At 38.3% G+C, this 23,929-nt stretch overlaps 1 protein-coding gene across 7 annotated transcripts in view; it reads left to right on the forward strand.

Annotated features, from left to right (window-relative positions):
- The first annotated feature begins 230 nt into the window (after positions 1-230).
- FLNA (filamin A) overlaps positions 231-23,929 on the forward strand; it is a 1,106,834-nt gene continuing 1,083,135 nt past the window's right edge. For 6 of the 7 annotated variants that reach the window (XM_044080332.1, XM_044080334.1, XM_044080338.1 and 3 more), the window contains exon 1: positions 232-378. The gene's annotated coding sequence lies outside the window, so the exon portion shown is untranslated. Of the gene's footprint in view, positions 379-23,929 lie in introns of all 7 variants that reach the window. The other variant, XM_044080337.1, reaches the window with a different exon arrangement.

Consider the following 23,929-nt stretch of genomic DNA (forward strand, 5'->3'; position numbering starts at 1 on the left):
CCCCCAGATTTCTTAGAAACCGATCAAATTCCTATGCATAAACACATATACAGTGCAACAAATCTTTCCCCTCTTCTCGTAGTCAGGCAAGAAAAATAGGATGACCTCATGCACTGAACAGGAGGGCGGGTCTGGTAGGACGTCATTCAATACCCAAAAAAATCCTCTTCATCTTTGATATTTTGACCAATTAAGGCTTTTTAAATAGTTAAGAGTGCAGGAAAGATCATTGGGGGTTTGGTGAAAGTCCACTGACAGAGACCGAGCACAAGCAAACTTAACCTAGCAGCTGCAGCAGCTCATCTCCAGAAAGGAAAAGTTTTGCCAAAATTAGGCAATACATCTCTGGAAGCTGCTTCTAAAATAAAAGCGTAATAAGTAAGTGGTCTTAAATATTCTATTGTATCTGTTTAAGAGTAGTAAAAACTGTGAGAATTGCTATTTTTATGAGTTTATGAAAGCTGTGATTTTTTTGTGAGGATGCAGGGGCAGGCGAGAAAAGCAATGAGAAGTGCATGCAGAAGGTTTTGCATACTCTATTACACTGTGTGTTGCACTTTAGTTATTCATCCTTTGTTTCTTTTGAGCAGTTTATCTGCAAGCAGATAAAATCTTAACAGCTTCTTGTAGCAAGTTGCCGCTTAAAAAGAATTCGGATTGTCTTGCATTTAAGTGGTTGTGTGAGGAACTTCATATGAGAATGATAATTCACTACAGAGGTGCACAGCAAAAGTGAGTTGTGTTTAATAAAACGTCATATAGAATTTCAATATCTGCAAAGGAAAATATTATCAGATGAGTTTTTGCTAAGCACACCTTTTAAAAACAGCAACGATGGGGAAACCCAAGATAGTTTTAACAACATCGGGAGAGACAATGCATCATGCAGGTAAAAAGTGCACAATAGCAATCTATTTCCAGCTTGGTTTTATTGAGCATATATTTTTTTTCTTGCGACTGTTCCCATTTTATTCTTTGACCTAATGCTATAAAACTAAACATGCCTCTCCAAATAAGGGAGAAATATGAAATATGAAATTCTTTGGGGCTTTTTTGGTCCGGCGGTTGCACCATGGTGCCTGAGACTGGAGTTACTCTCCCTAGCGGATATTCCAGGTACTGCGCGGGTGGGAACTGCCAGGGGGTGCAAGCCTCTGTTCCAGATGCAACTAAGTGACATTTTCCTTTTACCTGTCGTAATTTTAAGGTGATTTATTTCATTATTTTACTGGGGGCATAATCTATTTCATCAACTATGCAAAGCGTCCAGAACATAAGACCACAGTTTCAATCAAACCAGGATTGTGTTGTTTGGCAGTTGGAAAGGGAAATTAATTAACCTGGGATTCATTATTCATCACCTTTAATGCACCCTGCAGTTAATACAGATTCACTGAGCAAATTATTCTGTACTAGTCATAAAACATCTGGGCTGTACACCCAGCTAGATGAATTTAAGCGCCATATATTTACAATTATATTTCCGAACCTTTCACCTGAGAAGGGCTTTGCAGGCTATAATGACAACTGAATAATAAGGTGCAGAACGTGATTTCATTTTCCTACAATAGCAACCGAGTCCGTCTATTTTATAGAGGTTTGAAGACAGGTTCTTAAATCGGCAACTTAAAACAAGTCTTTTAGACACTAAATCTGTAAAAAAAAACAAGTTCGATATATTTTGACAAAAGATTTGCGTTTGTTAATTATTCAGAAGGGGAATCGTTTGCTGGGTTTGTTTGCTTATATTTCAACTGTACAGTTTTTCGCAGAATATCCAGATTTTTGCCTCATACGTTTTGTCTGTTTCTCATAAAACTTTTTCTGGCAAATCATCGAGGATTGGAGTCAGAAAATAATGGCAGACATTTCAGTTTTAGACTCATTCAGGAAATTCATGTAAATGAAAAATCTGTCATTCTATGAACGTTCTAAGTTTATAAGAGCAGTATTTAAAAAAATCCCTATTTTTTGGACATTTGTCCCCCCATTATTTGTGGTTTGGTCCAGATTTCGTGCTCTAAGAGGTTGACAGGTATGAAATTTGCCAGTCGGGTAGTCCCTGCACTTCCAGGATTCCCTACTGTAATTCATATAAAATAATGCAGTTGAACTAAGAAAACGGGGTCAATGGTTTAGTTTTATATAAGCCCTGCTTTTGTTAAACTGTAATTGCCTGGATGATTTATTGAGCAATGGAAGTGTAGGGGACATAGGCAATTAAGACTACGATAAAGCAAAGTAGTTAAAACTACAATAAAGCAAAGTGGGGTATCGATATGCAATATATGTTTCTGTTTTAATTTTGTATTGGCTATTTGCAAACACTTTATTCCAGAGTGGTGCATTAAACTAAGTTAAGAATTAGTCAGACAAGACAGAAGAGAAATTAATCTAAATTATTATAATAAATGGAGCAGGGATGTAGCAAGCAAATTCCAATTTGTACTCACAAGCTCTTAGTGCTACCCCCCCTTGGACACCTGCTACTTACAAGTTTATTTCCTGCATGAAACTACTATAAACCGGGTACTTCATTGACATTTGCTTGTCTTGAACTAATTAGCTGACATCAGTTAACCCCCATGTGAACCAATTGCCTCTAAATTACATGCCTAACAAAAAACATTTTCACTACAACTTCAAATTGATGAGTTTTATATATTCATAATAAAGAAAGGCATACAGAATAGGGTTAACATTTATTTAGTGGCTTTATGTTCTGTATTTTATAAGGCTTTCCAGAACAGTAAAGTGTTAAGTAGCTGTATAAAGTTTGTAGAACAAAAAGGAAGGTAGGCTTATATTGTATCTTTTATATACATGCTGTGATTCACAATAATTCATAACATGTTCTATACATTTTATTATAGGGTACATCCATCATAGATACGGTTTTCTAATGTGTTTCATGAGGCAATGATTTATAAATAAAATCATGCAGTACAAGCTTTGGTTTCTGTGGAAGTATTTGGTATTTTTAGATCTTACAATCAGCAGTAGTGCTATACTGAGTTTTAAGCACTGAGTTGCAGTAATAGACTTCTTCTCGGCAATCCAAATTAATAAAAGAAAATAAAACACCGAAACAATGAACCCAAACAAGTAAAGGGCTACTCACTAGCAATGGATGCCTGCAGTGTGTTTCATTTGTTGCTTCATAACTGTATCTGTTTTGTTTGTTTTTTACTTCGATTCAAATGAATAAAACTGTACTTGACTATTAACTGTGCCTTGCAGTATGATTTAAGCCTGCCATTGTGATATCTTTCTGATTTCACAGTAGTGGTTCTGCACTAATGTAACATCATATCAACAATGTACCTTAGATCGTGTGCCATTTGCTCCACAGTGGGGGGAGCTGATATAACTTTTGAACTGATACAGCGTCTCCTTTGTGTACCTCCATTCAGTTTTTTATTAGCTGTGATAGGAGAGTAGTCAAAAAAAGATGAAAACCCTTGCTTTACAGAGTTATAGTATAGACAGAGATAGATTAAGCTGTGTACAGTAAAGCATAAAGTGGAATTCTGCAAACCTTTTCATTTTGTATACTGTTGCCCAAGATGTAAGAAACAATGAGGAAGAAGCAAGCACTGAGGAATGTAAACAGCATTTTGATTGATGCTGCAAATTTGATGGATATCACCTTGCAGTTCTTGCCATACCAACATGTTGAATGCTCATAGGTCAGAAACTGTAAATAATAAAAGACTTTACACTGATGTAATGCTGCTCATGATTAGTTTACTCCAAAACATTCTGCATAGTAACAAGTCTGGTCTGAGAGTGGCAAACAACATTTGGATTTCTGGACTGCCTTCACTGTGCACTTTACAAAGCAATCTGAGGGCATGAAGGTAGATAACGGCTTTGCAGGAATCACAGAAGAATTCAAAATGCTTCACCGAGACTGCCACTTGAATAAATAGGCGTGGTAGCAATGTTCTGCTAAACAGGGCACTGATTATGCATCAAACTTTAAACGATAAGCCTAAGAGAGCAGAAGTTGAAAGTACATTTCCAGACTGTCTGGGATTATTTACCAGTATTGTTTAAAATGTTGATTTCATATGAGAAAAGGGTAATTAGAAACACAGATCCTGAAAGGATAGTTTCAAGTTGCCTACAGTATTGTTGTACCACTAAATGAATAGCAACATTTCAAAACCTTTAAGCAGTGATACAGCAGCCTTCCAGCAAAGAAGAAAATCCTGTTAAACAAAAAGAAACCATACATCAAAATGTCTTTCCTATGGGACACGTTTCAGGATGCTTCAGAAAGTAAGGGTTTAAGGATGTGCATACTTGCACTGCATACACTGGACGAAACTGCATTCATTTCTGTGTAGTATTTTTTGCACTCCTAGTATCTCCAAGTAATTTACAAAGCACTTACAGGAATCCTTTTCATAAGTACAATATCCCAGAGTGTGCATTACAATGACTTAAACTTCACCAGTGCAGTTGGTATTGACCATAGCTGCATTGCTTTTTTCTACTCAGAAAAATCCTTTATTTTTCCTCATTCTGAGAATTTCCTGCAGCCATACGCAAGGCACATGAAGTAACAAGAAATAAGAAATATTAAGTGAAGCTTCAAAAGGGCAGGAGAAAGAAAACCATAGTGACCTCTTTAGGATTAAATTAGATTGAGGTTTTTGTTATGAAACTTTGAGTTAGGAAATAATATATTACCCCAATTTATTTTTATATATTTGAGAGAGATTACAACATACAAGAATTAGGATTATATGGTATCTGTGAGTCTTAAAACAAGTTTTACATCATGCATAGCATACACGTGTGGTGAAAAGGAGACCAGAAAAGACTCATGATGGGATATGCAACTGAATTGTCAGTTTTGTGACACTTGCACTGTTAGGCTACACTGTAGCTGCTGTGGTTTGCCCTTGTTTTATTTTGTTTTGATTTGTTTTCACTGCATGCAATTTTGCCTTTCTGCTTTTAGTACATATTACTGATTGGATTAACTTTTCACATCTTCACTAGCCTCATATTATGGCATATGTGGGACTTTTACTTTTTATGTGGCTCGCCTTTCCGTGTGATAGAGTGGCAGTAAACTCCACAGCTTCTACTGCTAACAGATGGAAGGAAGGAAATCCCAGGGACACCAGTGCATGACTTGCAATAAACTTGCCATTCTACTCCCGACTCTGTGAGGACTAACACCGCGGGTATGTCTGAATGTGCACGGCACAGTATTTCAGACATTTTATATACTAGATACTCCCTACTGTATATCACATTGCTATCATATTACTATTGCCTTTAGCATTATTAGAAGATAGACTGTAGTCCTCCCATATGACAGTCACTTCCTTGCACTTCTGGACAAGGCTTATTATTGTATCTAGATTTCCAGAACTAACATTTGTGGCCTTTTTATTATAACTTCTGCCCAGACCCTTTTCTTCCCTTTTAGAGAAAATATAGATAGCACTATGACTGAAGAGGTTTAGCTAAATATAGCATTAAAGCAGTACATGACTGTTTATGGAAGCTCTCTCACAATGCTTTTCAGACACTGCAAACCTTAGCTAGGATCATTCTTAGTTCTGAACTAGGTGCACAGGCAAAGCATCAATCTGTGATGCTAATGACCTGAGTTTGAGAATGTACTGCCATTAAGGGTCGGCCAGGGAAAAAAAAATCCTGACAATCTACTCCTGTTTTTCTGCTATGAACGTTCAGTGGATGGTTTAGATAAGCCAATGAGTCAGTCATGACTTGACAACACTAAAACCAAAGTTGATAGCAAGCTCCCTTGTCAGTGGAGAGAGAGATCGAGAGACTTAATTCTTTCTTAGGATGTTGCAGACCTGTATTCAGAAATAAAGCTAGATCTGTACCTCTGAAAATCTTTGCTCAAGAATTCTGGATAAATCCAAAAAATCATGGGAAGACAAAGGCCCAAACTCAGAGACAATGTTTAATCATTACTCTAATTCAATTAAAATGGCAATATAATGACAGGTTTTGCAACAACGTCCATTTTTCTGAACAGTAAGTGATAGGAAACACTAATGTCCCACATTACTGACTGACTAGATGCAATTCTTGGTGATTTAATAGAAAATTAAAAATTGTATGATAGACAGAACAAAAATGTAAGGCAAAATCAGAGATGGTCTACAAATTCAAGGGCAGTTGAGGGTATTGTTGGGTCAATGGAGATCTGCCCAGTGTAAGTAAGGACTGATACAGACCAAGGCATAGAAAACCCCAACAAAGATTTAGAGATTCACATATTTTTAAAATTAGAAGGTGGATGATTGGAATCAAGGAGAAATTCTGGAATTATAGAGTACAGTAGACTTAGTTGCCACCTACCTGTATGCTAAGACCACTGGGTCCTAGTAGCCTGTGGAAGAAAATCATCTTGTGGCACTAGTCCAGCAGTAAGCTTAACATCAGTGCAGATACAGGCACTTGTGATGGGGAAGACTGATGTACTGAGTCTAAGTTATTAAGGTGCAGTGCAATTACATTAGACAGTTAAGGATGCAAGACCAGTGTCAAATGTTTGGACAATGTCCAGCAATGACACTATAGTACAGCAGTGAAGAAGGGGAAGATTGCTTAGATATGTCCAACTTTGCTGATGTGGTAAAATAACTTTCCATTTGATTACTAGTTCTGTTACTGAAGAACATACTATGGTAGGCAGAGAGATGTCTCATGACCTGCTATATCCATTAATGCAGACAGTCCCTCCCTCCCTCCCTTCCCTTTCTTCTTGTTCTTCCTTTTTCAGTATTTCTTCATTTCATACACTGTCTTCCTTTCTAAGCCAGAGTTTAGATGTGACTTCTTCAGTTCCTTCCCCGATATATAAAACTGTTATGTACCTATTTATTGTCTTTTCTTTGCTGCCATGCTTTCTTTTTACATTCTTGTATCTTCTGTTAGGACTGACATTGCCATCCTGCCCTTCAAGATCTGACAGGCCCTGTACAAGTCCTCCTTTCCCATAATTCTTGAAGATTCTGACAGTATAAGGCTATTGGCCTATCATGTCCTAATATGTTGTAACTCACTTAAAATCTCTTATGGTATTTATTACTGCCCTCCAGCATCTCTCTAGCAGCTTGAGAACCTTTCTCAGATATGGCCTCTCAAAGCACTTGGAGTGTTACAGATATATCCTCACCAATGTGTGTACAGTGCAGTCATTATTACTTCCTCCTCAGAATGAGTATCCTAGTGATACACTCATCAAACACCATGTTTGGTTTTAAAAAACATTTTCATACTTGGTGGTGGGTGTTTCATCCCATCATAACTTGTATCCTTCAGAGCCTCTTCCATCTCCTCTGCCCTGCTTAGCATCGTGCTCCATGACATGGGCCCTCATAAGTTCTGTACTTCAAAGTGTAAGTCTAATGGTTATTGTTCTAAACAACCTGCAAGAATACTGATAACTGCTTGAAATGTATTTTACCATGTGAAACTATTTCTTCCACTTTCATATTGTTTCTAACTGATTGCCACTCAGTACATCTCTGATGCTTGAGATGAAAGTACTGGACACTGGTCACTGATCTCTGAAGGCGTCTTGCTGCTCAATGGCCTCTCTAATAACACCACAGCTCTTCTTATGGCCCGCTGCACTTCTAGGCTTAAGCACTTCTTTGCTCTTGCCAGTCTTTGGCAGTATTCCAGTTCCAGTCCTCTTTTCTGGCAGTCTTCTGAGTTGAGCAATGTCTAAAATCTTGTTAAACTTCATGTAGAGAAGATCTGCTGTGTCTCATCTGTCCATTTCATTCAAGACTCAAAAAAAAAAAAAGGCCTATGAGGCTGAAACTGACAAGACCTTCCCTTCATGAGGTCATATTGATTCAGGCCTAGTCGATCTTACATGGCCATTAGCTCTGTTAGCTAATCACTCTAGAAAGCATTATAAATCTCTGTATCCCTTTGTAGAGTCCACTTTGCATTTTGGAGATCAGGACAACAGTTGCTCATCTCCATCAGCTATTATTTTAAAGGCAGCGGTCATGATTCATATGAATTCTTCATAAAATAGTAGGACTTTGATTTATGATACCTGTGTTGATAACTAATTAGGTTAAGCCTTTGGCGTAAAATTAGTTAGAGTCAGTAACTATGTAGTGTGACCATTCCTGAATGAAAAGTATATGGCTTATTTCTTTGCAAAGGTTATGTGTTAGTGCCTTAAAAGTATTGTTTGAGAAATGGTGTGCTAAATAACACTTATTATATAAAAAGAGATTTATTCTACTTTGCAGTCACCAAATTCATGCCTGTAGCACTGTAAGATGCAGGAAATGTATTTTATGAGTTAGTATTCTGTTCTCCAGCTTCTGTGTTGCAATTATCTAGACCATGCCTTCATAAAGAGTTTGCGTTAGAATGCTTATACATATAAAGCAGTCTCACTGTCCATGTCTCTGTCTCATTGCTTAGAAAAGATTTGGAAAATCCTGTATGGTAAAAAAAAAAATTTTATGAATGTAAAGTAATATTTTTGTTTGTCTTGTTCCATTACTTTTTTTGAAATGTTTTTTTTTCCTTTCTTTACACTTTTTGCTATTTTACCACTTCTGGTCTACACATTTGCATTGTTCCCATGACACAGAGAACTTGTAGTGTGTGAAACAAAACCACAACCTTGTGCCAAGGGTAACCGAAACATTGCTTTGCGCAGCACTTTGTTATGCTGACTACGTAACTAATCATTGTTTTGTAAAACTCTGATGAAGTCAGGTTGCTTAAAAGCATTATATCACAATTAATGGGTTTGTTACAATTGGTATCTTCTCCTGCTTAACCATCAGGAACAAAGAAATTTATGTTTACCCGTATGCATGACAACAAGTACTTTTTAGCCGGTGTATAATTCTACCTTAGCTAAGATCCACTTGTTTGTAATGCTCTCTGTCCTTTCATACCACCTTGATTCTCTTTGCTCATTCCTCTATCTGACATAAAGATCATTTCATCTATTTAGACCTGCTGTGGAGGAAACATACAGGCAGCCATTGTAAAGACAAGATCCTTTAGAATTCCACCTTTCAGATCATAGCCCTATTCCCTTTCCATTGCAGTGCACTCAGGAGACTTCACAGGACGTACTATTCTGTGCAATGTGCAAGTTATCTTTGTCAGTAGCCGTCATATGCCTTGTGGAACCCTTCTCCAGACAGCCCCTATCTTCCATTATAGGTTAACCTTGCAACGAGTAGTTAGTTTCTGTATCTTTCCCTCAAGATGTTATGACAGGTTGTTGATTAGTCATCATGCACACACACATGTGGACGTGCGCGCACACACACTGACACAGATACATATACACATAAACACACACACACATATACATATAAAAACACACACACACACACACATAGGTTCATAGGTTCATAGGTTGATACTAGGCAATCTGCCCTAGGGCATTTATAAGCCTAGCCAGAGTGTGTTTGGCTTTCGCCACCCTTTTAGATTAGTTGACTGTGCCTCTGTATAGTAGGTCACAGAAGATAGCCCTTTTAAGGTTAGTTTACTGTGCCTCTGTCTAGCAGGGACACAGAAGAGATCCCAGGGGTAAACTTACGATCTCCCATCCACTTGTCAAGATTTCTCTTGAAGAGGGTCAATGAGGGGCTCTGCCAAACATGGATTGGGATTTTGTTCCAGAGTGAGGGGAGCCTCTGGGATATGAATCTGTCCCTCCAGCATGTCCTATTTATTTCTGTGCTAAGGTTTAAGTCCCTGGAGCGTGTAGCTCTAACGGATTTGGATTTCCTGAGGTGGAGCATGTCCATTAATTCTGGGTTGGACATGGCTTTATACGTCAGGCACAGATCGCCTCTGAGTAGGCGGTAAGTAACTGAGTAGAGCTTGAGTTTCTTTAGCCTAACTGCATAGGGCATCTGTTTGAGTCCCATGATCATCTTGGTGAGGTACTTTTGGGGTCTTTCCAGTTGCTGCAGGTGTCAGGTAAGGTACATCCCAAATGGGGCATTGTATTCAATTATGGGCCTGATAAGTGATGAGTAGAGGGGCACAATGACTTCTCTTGATCTAGATGTGAATCCTTTCGTGATAAGGTGGGCTATATAGAAGGTCTTTCTAACCACTTTGGCAAAGTGATTGTCAAAGGCGAGATTACTATCTACTTGGGTCCCCAAATCCCTAATTACTTCTTCTGTACTTAATGGATTACCACCTATGTGGTAATTTGTGGGCACTTTGTTTTTCCCCAAAGGGGATGACTATGTACTTTTTGGCATTTAGCTTAAGGCCATGGCTCTGGCACCAGTTATCCGTCTCTGTGAGACCCTTTTGGAGGATGCTTGTGTCAGTCGGAGAGTTGATTATAGCACCCATTTTGCAGTTATCTGCGAACTTGGTCAGCCATAGTCCTCCCGTGTTAGCCTGTACCTCAGAGAAATATATACCAAACAAGAGAGGTCCCAGGACTGAGCCTTGTGGGACACCACTTGTAACTGGTTTAGTCTGACATGGCACCTGCAATTCTGACCATGTGAGTTCTATCCCTGAGCCAGTTTGCAACCCATCTTGTGACATAGGGGTTGATATTTAAGCTGGTGAGCTTATTTATGATGCCCGAGTGGGGTATTGTGTCAAAGGCTTTTGCGAGGTCCAGGTAGGCTGTGTGGACTACCTTCCCTTCATCTATGGCCTTGGTGACTGTTTCAAAGAAGTTGACCAGGTTCAAGAGGCAAGATCTGCCCTTAACAAAGCCGAATTGGGTAGGATCCAGTGTCTGGAGGTTCCCAATGTCTTTGTTTATGAGTTCCATGATGATATGCTCCATAGCTTTGCAGACCAGGCTAGTCAGGCTTATAGGGCGATAGTTTCCAGGGTCTGTTGTGGCACCACCTTTGTGGAGCGGGACCACTGTTGCTGTACGCCATTCCTTGGGTACATATCCTGTAGTAAGGCTGAGATTGAACAGTGACTTTATGTGAGGGTTCAGTTCTTCTTGGAGCTCGTGTAAGATGCAGCCCTGGACACCGTCCGGTCCCATTGATGCTGTGTTTTTTGCTGTGGAGAGGGCAGCTCTCACCTGTGCATCTGTGATGTCAGGGAGGCTACACTGTGTCGGGATAGACATTTGCTCTTTTGGGGGGGAAGGGGGGGGGAGTTTGCACTGAACCTGTCTGCCAGGATGTTGGCAATGTCTGTGGATTCAGTGTATTTTTTGTAATTTTGTGCTAACTCAGAGCATATCTGGGAGTTGCCACCCAGGTTCCTGACTTAACTAAAGAAGGCCTTATGATTATCTTTAGCGTCTTGTGCAATTTTTCTTTCGAAGCTGGCCTTAGATGATTTTATGAGGGATCGTAGTTTCTTGCTAGTACTGATCAGAGATGCCTTCCCTTTTTGGGATGTTGCTCTATCATGTAGTAGCTTCCTCCTTCTGTTGTATAGCTTATTTATGGCTGGGGTCCACCAGACAGGTCTCCTGCCTTTGGAGGAGTGAGTCCTGGTTTTATTTGGGATAGCACGAGCCAAGCCTTTCTGTAGGTGTCCATAGAATGCATCTGTAAAGGATTCTGTGGTTTGGGCTGTATTTTCCACTGGCCCGGGGGCTTTGAAGGATTCCACCTCAGTTTTGAGAAGTGTGAAGTTTGCTTTTGAGAAGTTCTTCACCGTGGTTTCCTTGGCTGGGGGTGGGGATGGGATATGGATGTCCAATGAGATTAATTTATGGTCAGATCTTACCAATGAGGGGTATACCTCTGGATTGGAACATAGAGTCGCCATGTTGGTGATGATCAGGTCCAATATGTTTTCCCCTCTTGTGGGAGTGGTGACCAGTTGTTCCATAGCGTTTGAGTTTATAAATTCTAGGAACCTTTGGGTGAGGGTGTTGGGGCTTGAGTAGTTCTCCCAGTCAATGTTTGGGTAGTTGAAGTCACCCAATATAATGGTGTTTGGAGAGACCTTCATATTCTCCAGTGTTCTCAGGAAAGCCGAGTGGGGTTCCTGAGTTTGGGAGGGTGGTCTGTAGCAGGCTACAGACTGAAAGGCAGTTTTGCCCACTGTTAGTTGCACGTGGATGGTATCCGATGCTTTGTGCAGTGCCACTAACCTGGAGGTGTGGGTATCTTTGATGAATATGGATACTCCCCCTCCTTTTGTGGTTCGGTCTGAGTTTTGGGGCCGAAAAGCATGGTATGAGGTATAACCTGGTAGTGCTGGGGTGCTCTCGGGAGCCTTGAACCAGGTTTCTGTTACTGCACAGATATCGATATTCTCTATACTGAGGAGAGCCTCGAGTGCGTGCATCTTGAGGTTTAAACTTCTGGGATTGAGCAGCATTACCCTTAGTTTCTTTTTCCTTGTGTTGTGTATGGAGGTGGGTTTGACTTTTGAGCCTTGCCTAAAAAAGGCACTATGGGGGTGGCAAGAGCCTTAGCCAGTATTCAAAAGCCCAGGGGTAACAGGTGCAAGCCGTCCCTAGCAAAGCAACGTGGCTTGTCAAGCATGTCATCCCAGGCTGACAGACACTAGATCCCCTTTGAATGACACCAATACTTTAGCCAATTGTTAAAATTGATCATTTTGTCTTTGTACTGTGGCATCATTCTTGGTGAGGGTAAGATGCTATTCAAGGTCAGGGTCATACCGGCTTGGGCTACATGATCAGAGAGCTCCTCTATGTCTCTTTTCATGTAGTCCAGGGAGGTATGTCTCAGGTCACTCACACCAGCATGGACAATGAATGTGTCTTTCAGCTTTTCCCAGTTAGGGGTCGCCATAGCGGAACTCCGGTCCGCTAATGATTGGCAGTTGATTTTTACGCACCGGCTTGCCAGGCCTGACGCACAACCTTCAGTGAAGGTATGCCCATTCATGCATGTCTCCACACAGAAGACGCTCTAGCTGAGAATTGAACTGGACAGCATCTTACTGTGAGGCGACAATGCTACCACAGCACCACACCGCGGGTACCAGCATGTGACGGAGTCATATTTGTACCTGCTTTGGAGTGACCTGAGTGCTTGTGTTATGTGGCGGATCCTGGCACCCAACAGGCAGCTTACAGTGACCTTCTCCTTGTTCAGTACGTACACACACACACACACACACACACACACACACACACACACACACACACACACAAACACAAACACACACACACATAGTGTGTGCACAAGTATAATGCATGGATGCTGAAGATGTAGTACTTTAATTTTGCATGAACAATGTTTTTATTTTCTGGTAGTGTGCTACCCAGGTTCAAATCATTGTCAGGTCGTTTTACCATTTCTTTGTCTGAGTTGGAATGCACCTTGTTTATATTTAATCCAGTGATTTTTTGGCCCAGAACTTTTGTTATGTGGATTTAACATTCATCTAAGTATTTTAATGATCTGTCCTTGTCTAAACAATCTCTATTTCAAAAACTTCATCTCCATCTCTTCCCACCTCAGGAAGGTTAAACAAGAACTGACAGAAGTTTAAAGAAGTGACCTGACATGTGACTGTACTGCTTTTGGAGGCTGTCACAGGACAGTGGCAAACACCTTTGTTTTTTGCAAGGCTTCATTTTGCCTCTGCATGTACAAGCAGCCTTGTTTATTCACACTGTAGGTCTTGTCAGTGTTTGGTATGTAGATGAATAGAGACAACCTTCTTTGAACCCCCCCCTACATTTGTAAATATTATGGACCCCCCTACATTTGTAAATACTATGGACTACAGTGCCGGCCAAGCTTCCCATGCTCACTGCTTAAGTTAAATCTCACACTTTGTGGCTAACTGTGCTACAGCTAGGCTGCTGGGTATTCCCATATCATTCATTTGTTATATATATGTAGTGGGTATACACTATGAACACAGTTTTTAGTTAAAACAGTTTTGGTAGTATGAACAGCACACTTGTGAATAACTGATCAGTAATACTCTACCATGTTTTCCTGTAATTTCCAAACAATTAACATGTCTGTTTGTCTGTATGTCCTTCAACATGTTTCTGGAACTACTGCATACTACTCTGATTCAGAACTTTTAAAAATGGTACCATTTCTCTGACAAATGTAGTTAGACATCTGATTTGAACATTACAGCATTTGCTTTGAGATACCAGCTCACCATAATTTGAGAATATTGCTGCATTAAATCCTTGTTAGTGTAATGCCCCAGAGCTGTCATGTCAGCAGCTTATTGTCATCTCCTGAACATTAAGAACCTATAATGTCCTCTCTTTGTATGGCATGTGTGTGACAGTTAAACATTATATGTCAGTTGTCTATTTTACATATTGAAGGATTCATTCTTCACTTTCTCAAAAGAATAATGTAAAAACAAGTAAAATACTGGAAGCAGCAATATTACTTTACTGTGGGATTGCTGTTGTTTGGGCATAATCTATTTAGATCACATACAAGAATGTTTTCTTTTTTGGATGCTGGCTGAATGATATCAGACAGCATAATCATGTAACTAAGGACTCAGTCTTTTCTAAAACATTGTATAATCATGTAACTAGGACTCAGTCTTTTCTGAAACATTGTATAATCATGTAACTAAGGAATCAGTCTTTTCTGAAACATTGTATAATCATGTAACTAGGACTCAGTCTTTTCTGAAACACTGTATAATCATGTAACTAAGGACTCAGTCTTTTCTGAAACATTGTATAATCATGTAACTAGGACTCAGTCTTTTCTGAAACATTGTATAATCATGTAACTAAGGACTCAGTCTTTTCTGAAACATTGTATGATCATGTAACTAGGACTCAGTCTTTTCTGAAACATTGTATAATCATGTAACTAAGGACTCAGACTTTTCTGAAACATTGTATAATCATGTAACTAGGACTCAGTCTTTCCTGAAACATTGTATAATCATGTAACTAAGGACACAGTCTTTTCTGAAACACTGTATAATCATGTAACTAGGACTCAGTCTTTTCTGAAACATTGTATAATCATGTAACTAAGGACTCAGTCTTTTCTGAAACATTGTATAATCATGTAACTAAGGACCCAGTCTTTTCTGAAACATTGTATAATCATGTAACTAAGGACTCAGTCTTTTCTGAAACATTGTATAATCATGTAACTAAGGACTCAGTCTTTTCTGAAACATTGTATAATCATGTAACTAGGACTCAGTCTTTTCTGAAACATTGTATAATCATGTAACTAGGACTCAGTCTTTTCTGAAACATTGCATAATCATGTAACTAGGACTCAGTCTTTTCTGAAACATTGTATAATCATGTAACTAGGACTCAGTCTTTTCTGAAACATTGTATAATCATGTAACTAAGGACTCAGTCTTTTCTGAAACATTGTATAATCATGTAACTAAGGACTCAGTCTTTTCTGAAACATTGTATAATCATGTAACTAGGACTCAGTCTTTCCTGAAACATTGTATAATCATGTAACTAAGGACTCAGTCTTTTCTGAAACATTGTATAATCATGTAACTAGGACTCAGTCTTTCCTGAAACATTGTATAATCATGTAACTAAGGACTCAGTCTTTTCTGAAACATTGTATAATCATGTAACTAAGGACTCAGTATTTTCTGAAACATTGTATAATCATGTAACTAGGACTCAGTCTTTTATGAAACATTGTATAATCATGTAACTAAGGACTCAGTCTTTTCTGAAACATTGTATAATCATGTAACTAAGACTCAGTCTTTTCTGAAACATTGTATAATCATGTAACTAAGGACTCAGTCTTTTCTGAAACATTGTATAATCATGTAACTAAGGACTCAGTCTTTTCTGAAACATTGTACAATCATGTAACTAAGGACTCAGTCTTTTCTGAAACATTGTATAATCATGTAACTAAGGACTCAGTCTTTTCTGAAACATTGTATAATCATGTAACTAGGACTCAGTCTTTTCTGAAACATTGTATAATCATGTAACTAAGGACACAGTCTTTTCTGAAACGTTGTATAATCATGTAACTAGGACTCAGTCTTTTCTGAAACATTGTATAATCATGTAACTAGGACTCAGTCTTTTCTGAAACATTGTATTTATCTGCCTACCACATCTAACTGTAACACTGACACTGATTTAGCAGGTCACAGGCTGAATCAGATGTTTTCTCTTAACAAAGCCACCTGTCTGATACCAGAACAAATGGCTCTGAAGGTGAATGTATGCATGTATTTATTTGTTTGTATGTTTATTTAATGTAAAATGCTTAAACTGAAGCATGTACAAAACTAAAAAAAATATGAAATAGTAAACAATGGGTAATAAAAGTAAATCAAAATGTATTTAAAAGCACAATATAGATTATCAAGAATAGCAATAAAATCCATCTGATTCATTCAAAAATTCACAATAGACTGCCCTAAAATGATAAACCCCAGTGGACCTTCCCCCTGAAGATTATATATCAGAAACTCTTGTCTCTAACAAAATGCTTTGAATAGCCGGCAGTCCTGCGTCTGACAACCTGATGAGCCTCATGGAGGCCTAAGAAAGAACTTAGATTGTGCACAACATGGAAAGCAAGGGTAAGTATCTTAAATACACATCAGGTCACAAGTGGCAAGTGACACAAGTCCCACAGCACAGGCATGATATAACATGTTCTAGGTGTCTTGACAACAGTGTAATTCTGTCACCAAAAATCAATGCTAAGATCACAAATGTGAGAGACAAACTCCAAACAATTTCATTCATAAGTAATTAGTGGTGACAGCAGAAGAAAATCTGAAGAATTGATGATAGCATGAGCCAGCATTACCTCAGACTTAAACAGGTTATGCTTCAGCTGATTAGATATAATCCAATCAAGGATGGAAGCTAAACAGTCTTCCAAGTATAAAATAAAAAAAAATACTCACTTTCCAGGAAAAAAGCGATCCAGAATTGAATATTATCAGCATAAGACTTACAAAAATACTCCTCCTTTTCATGATCTCCGTTAGTGGAAACATTTTTACTCTGAAAAGTGAAACTGACAAAATTGATCCCTGGGGTACAGCACACTCCAGTAGACAGAAGTCCAGGAATTTAACTTAGACACAACATGCTGAACATGGCCAGACAGACTGGACACAAGCCTGTCCAAGTTCTGACCAGAAATTCCACAGTTTACCTGCAGGTATTCAATTGTGATTGCATGATTCACAGTACCAAGAGCTGTGCATAAATCTAGAAAAAAGAAGATTGAATACTTTCTTTGATCCTACACCATCAAGAGGTGATTAGGTACTCGAATGAGTTACCCGACTGTTGTGGATCTAATCAGTCATAATAAGTCACGTGACATAAGATAGGAGTACAGCAATGTTAGAATACTTTCCCAAAAACTTTACCAGCAGAGAGCTGGTTGGAGGCAGGATGGTTATTCTTTAATAGAGTCACATCCAGATGTGTTTTGAGAATTAGGATGACCAAAGCCTCCTTTAAAGAAAATGGAAACATCTCAGTTCTCAAGGAGAATTGAACTATGCAGAGAATGACCAGCTCTAGTGAACTGAAAGAAGGTCTAATTAAATGTTCTCACATAGCTGAAACAACACCCATAAGCTTATCATAATCAACATATTGAAACCTGGTTCTAGAGAAATCCAACTTCTCCATCAGTGCCAACTGCTCTTCAGGTAAAAGAGCATGTAACCTTGGCAACCTTGTCTGCAAAACATCATGCAGCAAACCCACTGTATGTTGTAGGTTACACTCCAAGTTATGTCTGCCTTTGTATCTCATCTTCCACATGCTAAAGGTGCTACCCTAGCTAAGTTATTGTGGTTTTTATTGCTTTGTAATATTCTTGATTTAGATATAATCTTTTTAAATGCAATCACTGACACTAAGTCTCTTATGTTCTCACTACAATTGATAACACAATAAACATATTCAGTGCAATCCGGAAGAGGGGGCTGTATAATATCATCCAATGCTTTCTTATCATCCCAAGGTGGGAAATCAGGCTCAGCTGCACATTTTGACTGGAGGGACTCATGTCCTATCACACATATAAGGATAAAGCTATTCATGTCTTGGTGTCAAAGCTGTTGAATGCTCCCACTGATGAAGTTCAAACACCCATTAGACTAAATACCTTTTATTCTAGGCTTAAATTCTTTTTAATCAAATATGCAGATATATCAGTTATTAGGATACATAACATTCTACTGAAAATCTTAATCTCAAGTATTTTGTTCCCCTTAAAAATAATCATAATTGTAAGGTATATTTTTCTCAAGTACCTCTTACATTACAGTGTATATTATCTGCACCTCAATACATTTTACAGAGTTTTGTATTCGTTCATTGCTTCATTCTTGTAGACATTATGGTGCATTTTTACCCAGCACTATGCCTTATCTGTTAATCAAACATTTTCTTTTATTTTCGCTCAGTTTGTTGAACATTGCTCCCTATTTATTCATGTATAGGAGCTCTAGCTCAGTGAGCTTCACACAGTTAACAAAATATAGTAAATAAATGTTATATTTACAAAATTTTAGAAGCTACTTCATTGAAATGCTTGAACTTAAGAGGCCTAAAATAGTTATAAGTTCACAAACAATACTGTGTTGTCTTACAATATCCATAAATGGTTACATTTATGTAATGGGTAAAAAAAAAAAAAAGACAGCCATTATGATGTAAGATGACTGACTTTCATGGCATTGCAGTTCTGGTCATATTTTTTACTAACTTCACACAAGTGAAATGTATTTTGTCTTGAGAAGTTACAATGCCCGAGATCTCACTACTCCTGGCTTTGGACTTTGGACTGTAGACATTACAGATTCATCTCTATAGTGGTTAACTTTTATTAACTCTCTAATCCCTTAGTTATTTATGTTCTTTTGTGAGGCCACAATGAAAATGAAGCCAGCTTCCTTCACAATGCAGTCATTCTTAGATGATGAAATAATATATTGATAGTGTGGTTATATGTCATATCACACCAGGTGACTTTACTGGTGATTGCAATTAGGGTGCCACAACTTCCTTAAAGTGTCAAAGAGATGTTTTTTTAATGTTTAAAACTTATTAGATAATTCAACATATATTTTACAGTCACAGAACTCCAAAAGCCTGATGTAGTCATGTCTCTTCAGTAGATTAGCTATACCAAATAGATAAAATTATATAAGAAAATTATCTTTGTTCTTAAAACTCTTTTTCTGGTCTGCAATTGATGTTTATCCATTTTGGTGATAAAAAGCCATGTTATTTAGATTTCACCTTGCAATACAGGCCACATGGTTCTAATCTGAATCTAAGTTACAGGAAAGTTGAAATCAGGGCAAAATACTGCCACCCCCTGAAATTTCTGATTTCTCTCCTGCCCTTCATGAAGAATGAATTATTTTGATAGTTCAACCAAATATTATTTAACCCTGTACCACCCTTTCTGGTTCTGTCTTCTCACCAGACAGTTTCCATGGATGCCTCAGACCTGGCTTTAGGGGCATATTCCAAGAATATAAAAGTCCAAAGTGTTTGGTCAAGACAGGACAATGGCAATCACATAACTGTCAAGGAAATAAAAGCCCTGATCCTGTCTCTTAAATTCCTACATCATCTCTGGTCTCCAGATAATGCCACTTTTATGTGGTATATCAAAAGGGAGACAATCCTATCATATCTGCAGATTAGCTACTTGCCAACCTTCTTCCTCAACCATCAAAATAAGGGCAGAAATAATTGTACATTTGCTGGACATTCACAGACAGCTGAAGTTGTATCCAGACAAAACTAAGGCTGTCAGCTGTTCATCTCTTATCAGAGTAAAAAAAGCTGGCCTGCCCTGTCTCAAAACAGACTATCTCCTGACAGAGTTCATTGCCTAGTTCCTTTTGTTATTCCTTTCATGGGAAATCCCATCCAGGTGAGATCAAAGCTCATTCTACTGGGGCTGTTGTTTCTTCTGGTACCTTTTTCAAGCATCTGTACTCAAAAACATTTTGGGAGCAGGCACTTTTCCCTCTGTACAGACCTTTACAAAACGCTGCAAAATTGATATCTTTTCTAGGGCTACATCTGGTTTCACCAGGTCCATTCTATAAGGGATGTTGGATTCCAGTTTAACATCTCAGTCCTCCTCCCAGATAATCTGAAACATTTGGGAATCTTCCCATATGTGGGCAATACTGTATCAATGAATTAATGAAGACTATAGCATACTTGTGTAAAAACTTCCCATAACAGTAAGATGTCTGAACAGATAACTTTTGCAGTATCTGCACCGTCCCTCCTTCCTCCCCCCTTTTTATCTATTTTTTCCCTTGTTTTTGACTGAGGTTGATTTATTTATCTCCCCCACCACAAGTGCCCCAGTCCTGCTGACTTGAGTCTTTTTCCCCCTTTTTTGCCTCAATCTCTGCCTAGGGCTAGAAAGTATTGAGGAACTTTCTGTACATATGTCCCTTATGTTCCACCATGTTTCTTCATTACTGGGTCATCAGACAGATGTACAATGTGAGAAGAAAGGTGTCCAAGTAAGTTTTGGTGTCCTGGCAGGAAATACATTATGCTTAGCAGGATACTTCTCATATGTGAGACATACTTAAACAGTGATCTATATGGACATCTACTGCTATGGTAAGTTTGTACACAACTGTGCTTTTCACATTGTTACCCATTGGAGTAATTTTCTTCAAAAGACTATTATGAACCCCACCAGTACTGATATTTAGGCTTGTTCTTCCTATGATATCGACTGTCACTAAGTTACCTTTGACTGCAGAAAATAGTGCTGAGACAAGTTAAAAAAAAAACAATCTATTGGGTCAAACCGGTTTTCCCTAGGAACTCTCTGTGAAATGAGGTCCCCTACTGATTACTGGAACTGCAGGTACTTAACATTTGCTGTGGCATTAGGATCCAAACACAGAGTCTTTTTGTAGCTACTGATATTATTTTATTATTCATTATTTTTCTTTATTTCATCATGCTGACCATAACATTTGTATCTCTAAATGCAATAAAACTGGTGTGGAAAAAAAAAGAATAAATGAATGATTGTTGATGCCCTGTCAAGGTTATATATATATATATATATATATATATATATATATATATATATATATAAACTGTTTACTCTTCATGACGGCTGCTTATCAAATGGTCAGTAATACACGAGTCTTTTACAGATGACTTATGAGTCTATAGTGGTACAATACACATTGACCGCCTACAGGGCTAGCTTCAGATTAAACTGTTGTTATTAGGGTACACTGCACCATAACAATCCCACAAAAGCTGTCAGTGCAGCAAAACCCTATTGCAACTAAAAATGTCGAGCAAAATAAAACATCTATCTCCTGAGCTAGGCAAGCCATAATGCATAATTTTATCATTCGCAGAACTGAATAAGTTGTCACACTGCTTACATATCATTCCAGTGCTAACACGTACACAATACAAACCTCTTTAAATACAGAGTCAATTATCCAAACTAATTAGGACCTAGGGTAGTTTGGATAATCAAACATATATCGAACCCTATAAAAAACTTCTAAAATCTTGTTTTTATGCACACAGGGAATATACTTTTCAACCATTCAGCAATTCCAATAGATAATAAATAATATTTTTCACACATGAGCAGGTTACAAGCTCAAAAAATATACACAAGCAAATATGTATAATCTTCACATATTCAGACTTTATGATTTTTCCTACCCCAAAACTTTGTAAGGCTGCATTCACATAATTGATGTTTCGGATAATTGATGTTCGGATAATCGATTCTTACGGTAAATTCTCCATGTTTGACCATGCTGCAGAGCCAAACCCCCCACTACTGTAAACTACTTAATGGCATAAACTGCCCACAAATTGTAAAGCCACCTTTTTATTTAGGTCTCTAGTTTTCAAAGTCATTAATCAAAGTCAGTGCCTGTCTCCAAAGTGAAAACTTCAATTTAGGGAACAAATCTGCGTTCTCAGGGACAGCCACAATGGCTCCCCTTTACCTAAGTAAACCCAGATTCAAAACAACAGTAGAAGAAAGAGTCATCTGAATATTAAGCCCATCTGTGTAGAACCACTTCTGTTCAGAAGTCAGGCAGCAAACAGCCATTCAAGCCTTTAAGAAAGGACTAAAAGTCCATCTAATAAAAGATTCAACCTGTTTCTGTGAGAAGGCCTAGTAAGCTCAATATGCTACACTGCTTACCTAATTAACTCGGCTCCTAGCTTGTTCATCTCTGAGGACTATTTGCTGCATATAATATAAACATTTCTAAATACTTGTTTAAACTGTTGTTGTTTTTCTCTGCACAATTATATAAAATGTAAATATTTGTTTTAATTGTTCTGCACAAATGTATACAATAATGTCCTCTAATGCTACATCCTGTTCTGAAAGTTTTGTATTGCTGTCTGCTGTTGTATCATTCCTTATTGTATAATGTATGCCCAGGTGGCTGAAAAGGTTCCCTGGACCAGTCTACCTATCGAGTTATCAAAATGTACATTATATACAATGTGATGAGTGTGTAAGTTCTGTGTATAACATAGTTCTTATTGGCCAGTTTATGAATAGAAATTAAAGGCCACCTGTGAGGGCTGTCTGTGTCTGTATATTTTCATGTCAGGTAGAGGACAAAAACTCAGCAGTGACCTTTGTAACTATGCACAGAAGGCAGGAAAAAAGATTGCATATACCTCGACAATTGGCAAGCAGACCATTCATGGGGGGGGGGGGGGGGCAGCAGATTGTGAAGTACAATGTGCTGTATGACTATTTTGTGCAGCATAATGTTACTACAGAAATCAGAGGTGCTTTTGCTATAGGAATCAGTCTTGCCGCTGTAAGTCAAACAGCAAACTGTGGGAGCAAACATTCATAGATTCTTTGTGCAAATAAATCCTTACATTAGTGTCAGAAATCCTTTCCATGGCCACATGGGGACATAAAGTGAAATAAAAACCAGCAGTTTACCACAGTGACCTTTGTGCTACACTACAAAGTCCCGTTCTTTGTGAAATCTGTCTAAAGCACTTACAGTTACCTTCATAAAGGGTTCTCTGCAGGAATTTTGGGACTCGGTCAGTGAGATAGACCTACTAGAGATGTCTGAGATCAAAAACTGTATTTCTAATCAATGTTTATGCAATTTTACCATAAAGATAGTAGAACTCAGGCTAGGTATTTTATGTATTTTGCACATTGTTTTGTATTTGAAATGTGTCTAAAGCAGTAGTAGACCTTTTCCTTTTATGAAGCATAGTCATTGCTATACTATGTATGGGACGAGCTCCATGCTATAAAGAGGTTGACTAAAATAGAATGGATGTAGCTATTCATCTGTTGCTGATGTAAGGTAGGCACCTGTTCTCAAGCTGATGGCCTGGGTTCATTCATAAGCAAATTCCTGTTAAGCGATCCAGCTGTTGAGATGGGTGGGCTGAATGTTTTCTAACAGATCTTCAGCCTCATACAGTTCTGGTCATGGTGATAGTGGCGGTGAGGCCATTGCTATGGTTAACAGTGACACCTCCTGGTGGCTAGATATAACTGTCACACAGGAACTCCTACTCTATTGGTTTAATTAAGAAAAAGATTTGCCAGAAAAAGCCAGTAACCATAAAGGGTTTCCCTTTTGGTGACTGTGTGTGTGTGTGTGTGTGTGTGTGTGTGAGTGTGTGTGTGTGTGTGTGTGATTACAATAATAGCTCACTATTTCAAAGCATTGTTGCCCGGACATGGCAGCTGTCACTGCCTGCTGTTTCCTCTGAACAATCAGCCAGGTTTAGGCATATGTCAGATCACTGAATATGGTACTCAATGGCAGTAGGACTCTGAATTCCTTTGTAATGGCCTAAAGCAAGTTCATTAGTAAAATAATAGCCAGAAAAATCTTTGGAAGATGGATTTCACCCTGCTTAAATATGATCCAAAGTAGTCATTCCAGTATTAATGAGTTAACAATTAGATTAGAAACTATA

This window comes from Protopterus annectens, chromosome 8.part0, assembly GCF_019279795.1.
Source record: "Protopterus annectens isolate FY-2018-M chromosome 8.part0, PAN1.0, whole genome shotgun sequence".
NCBI lineage: Eukaryota > Metazoa > Chordata > Ceratodontiformes > Protopteridae > Protopterus > Protopterus annectens.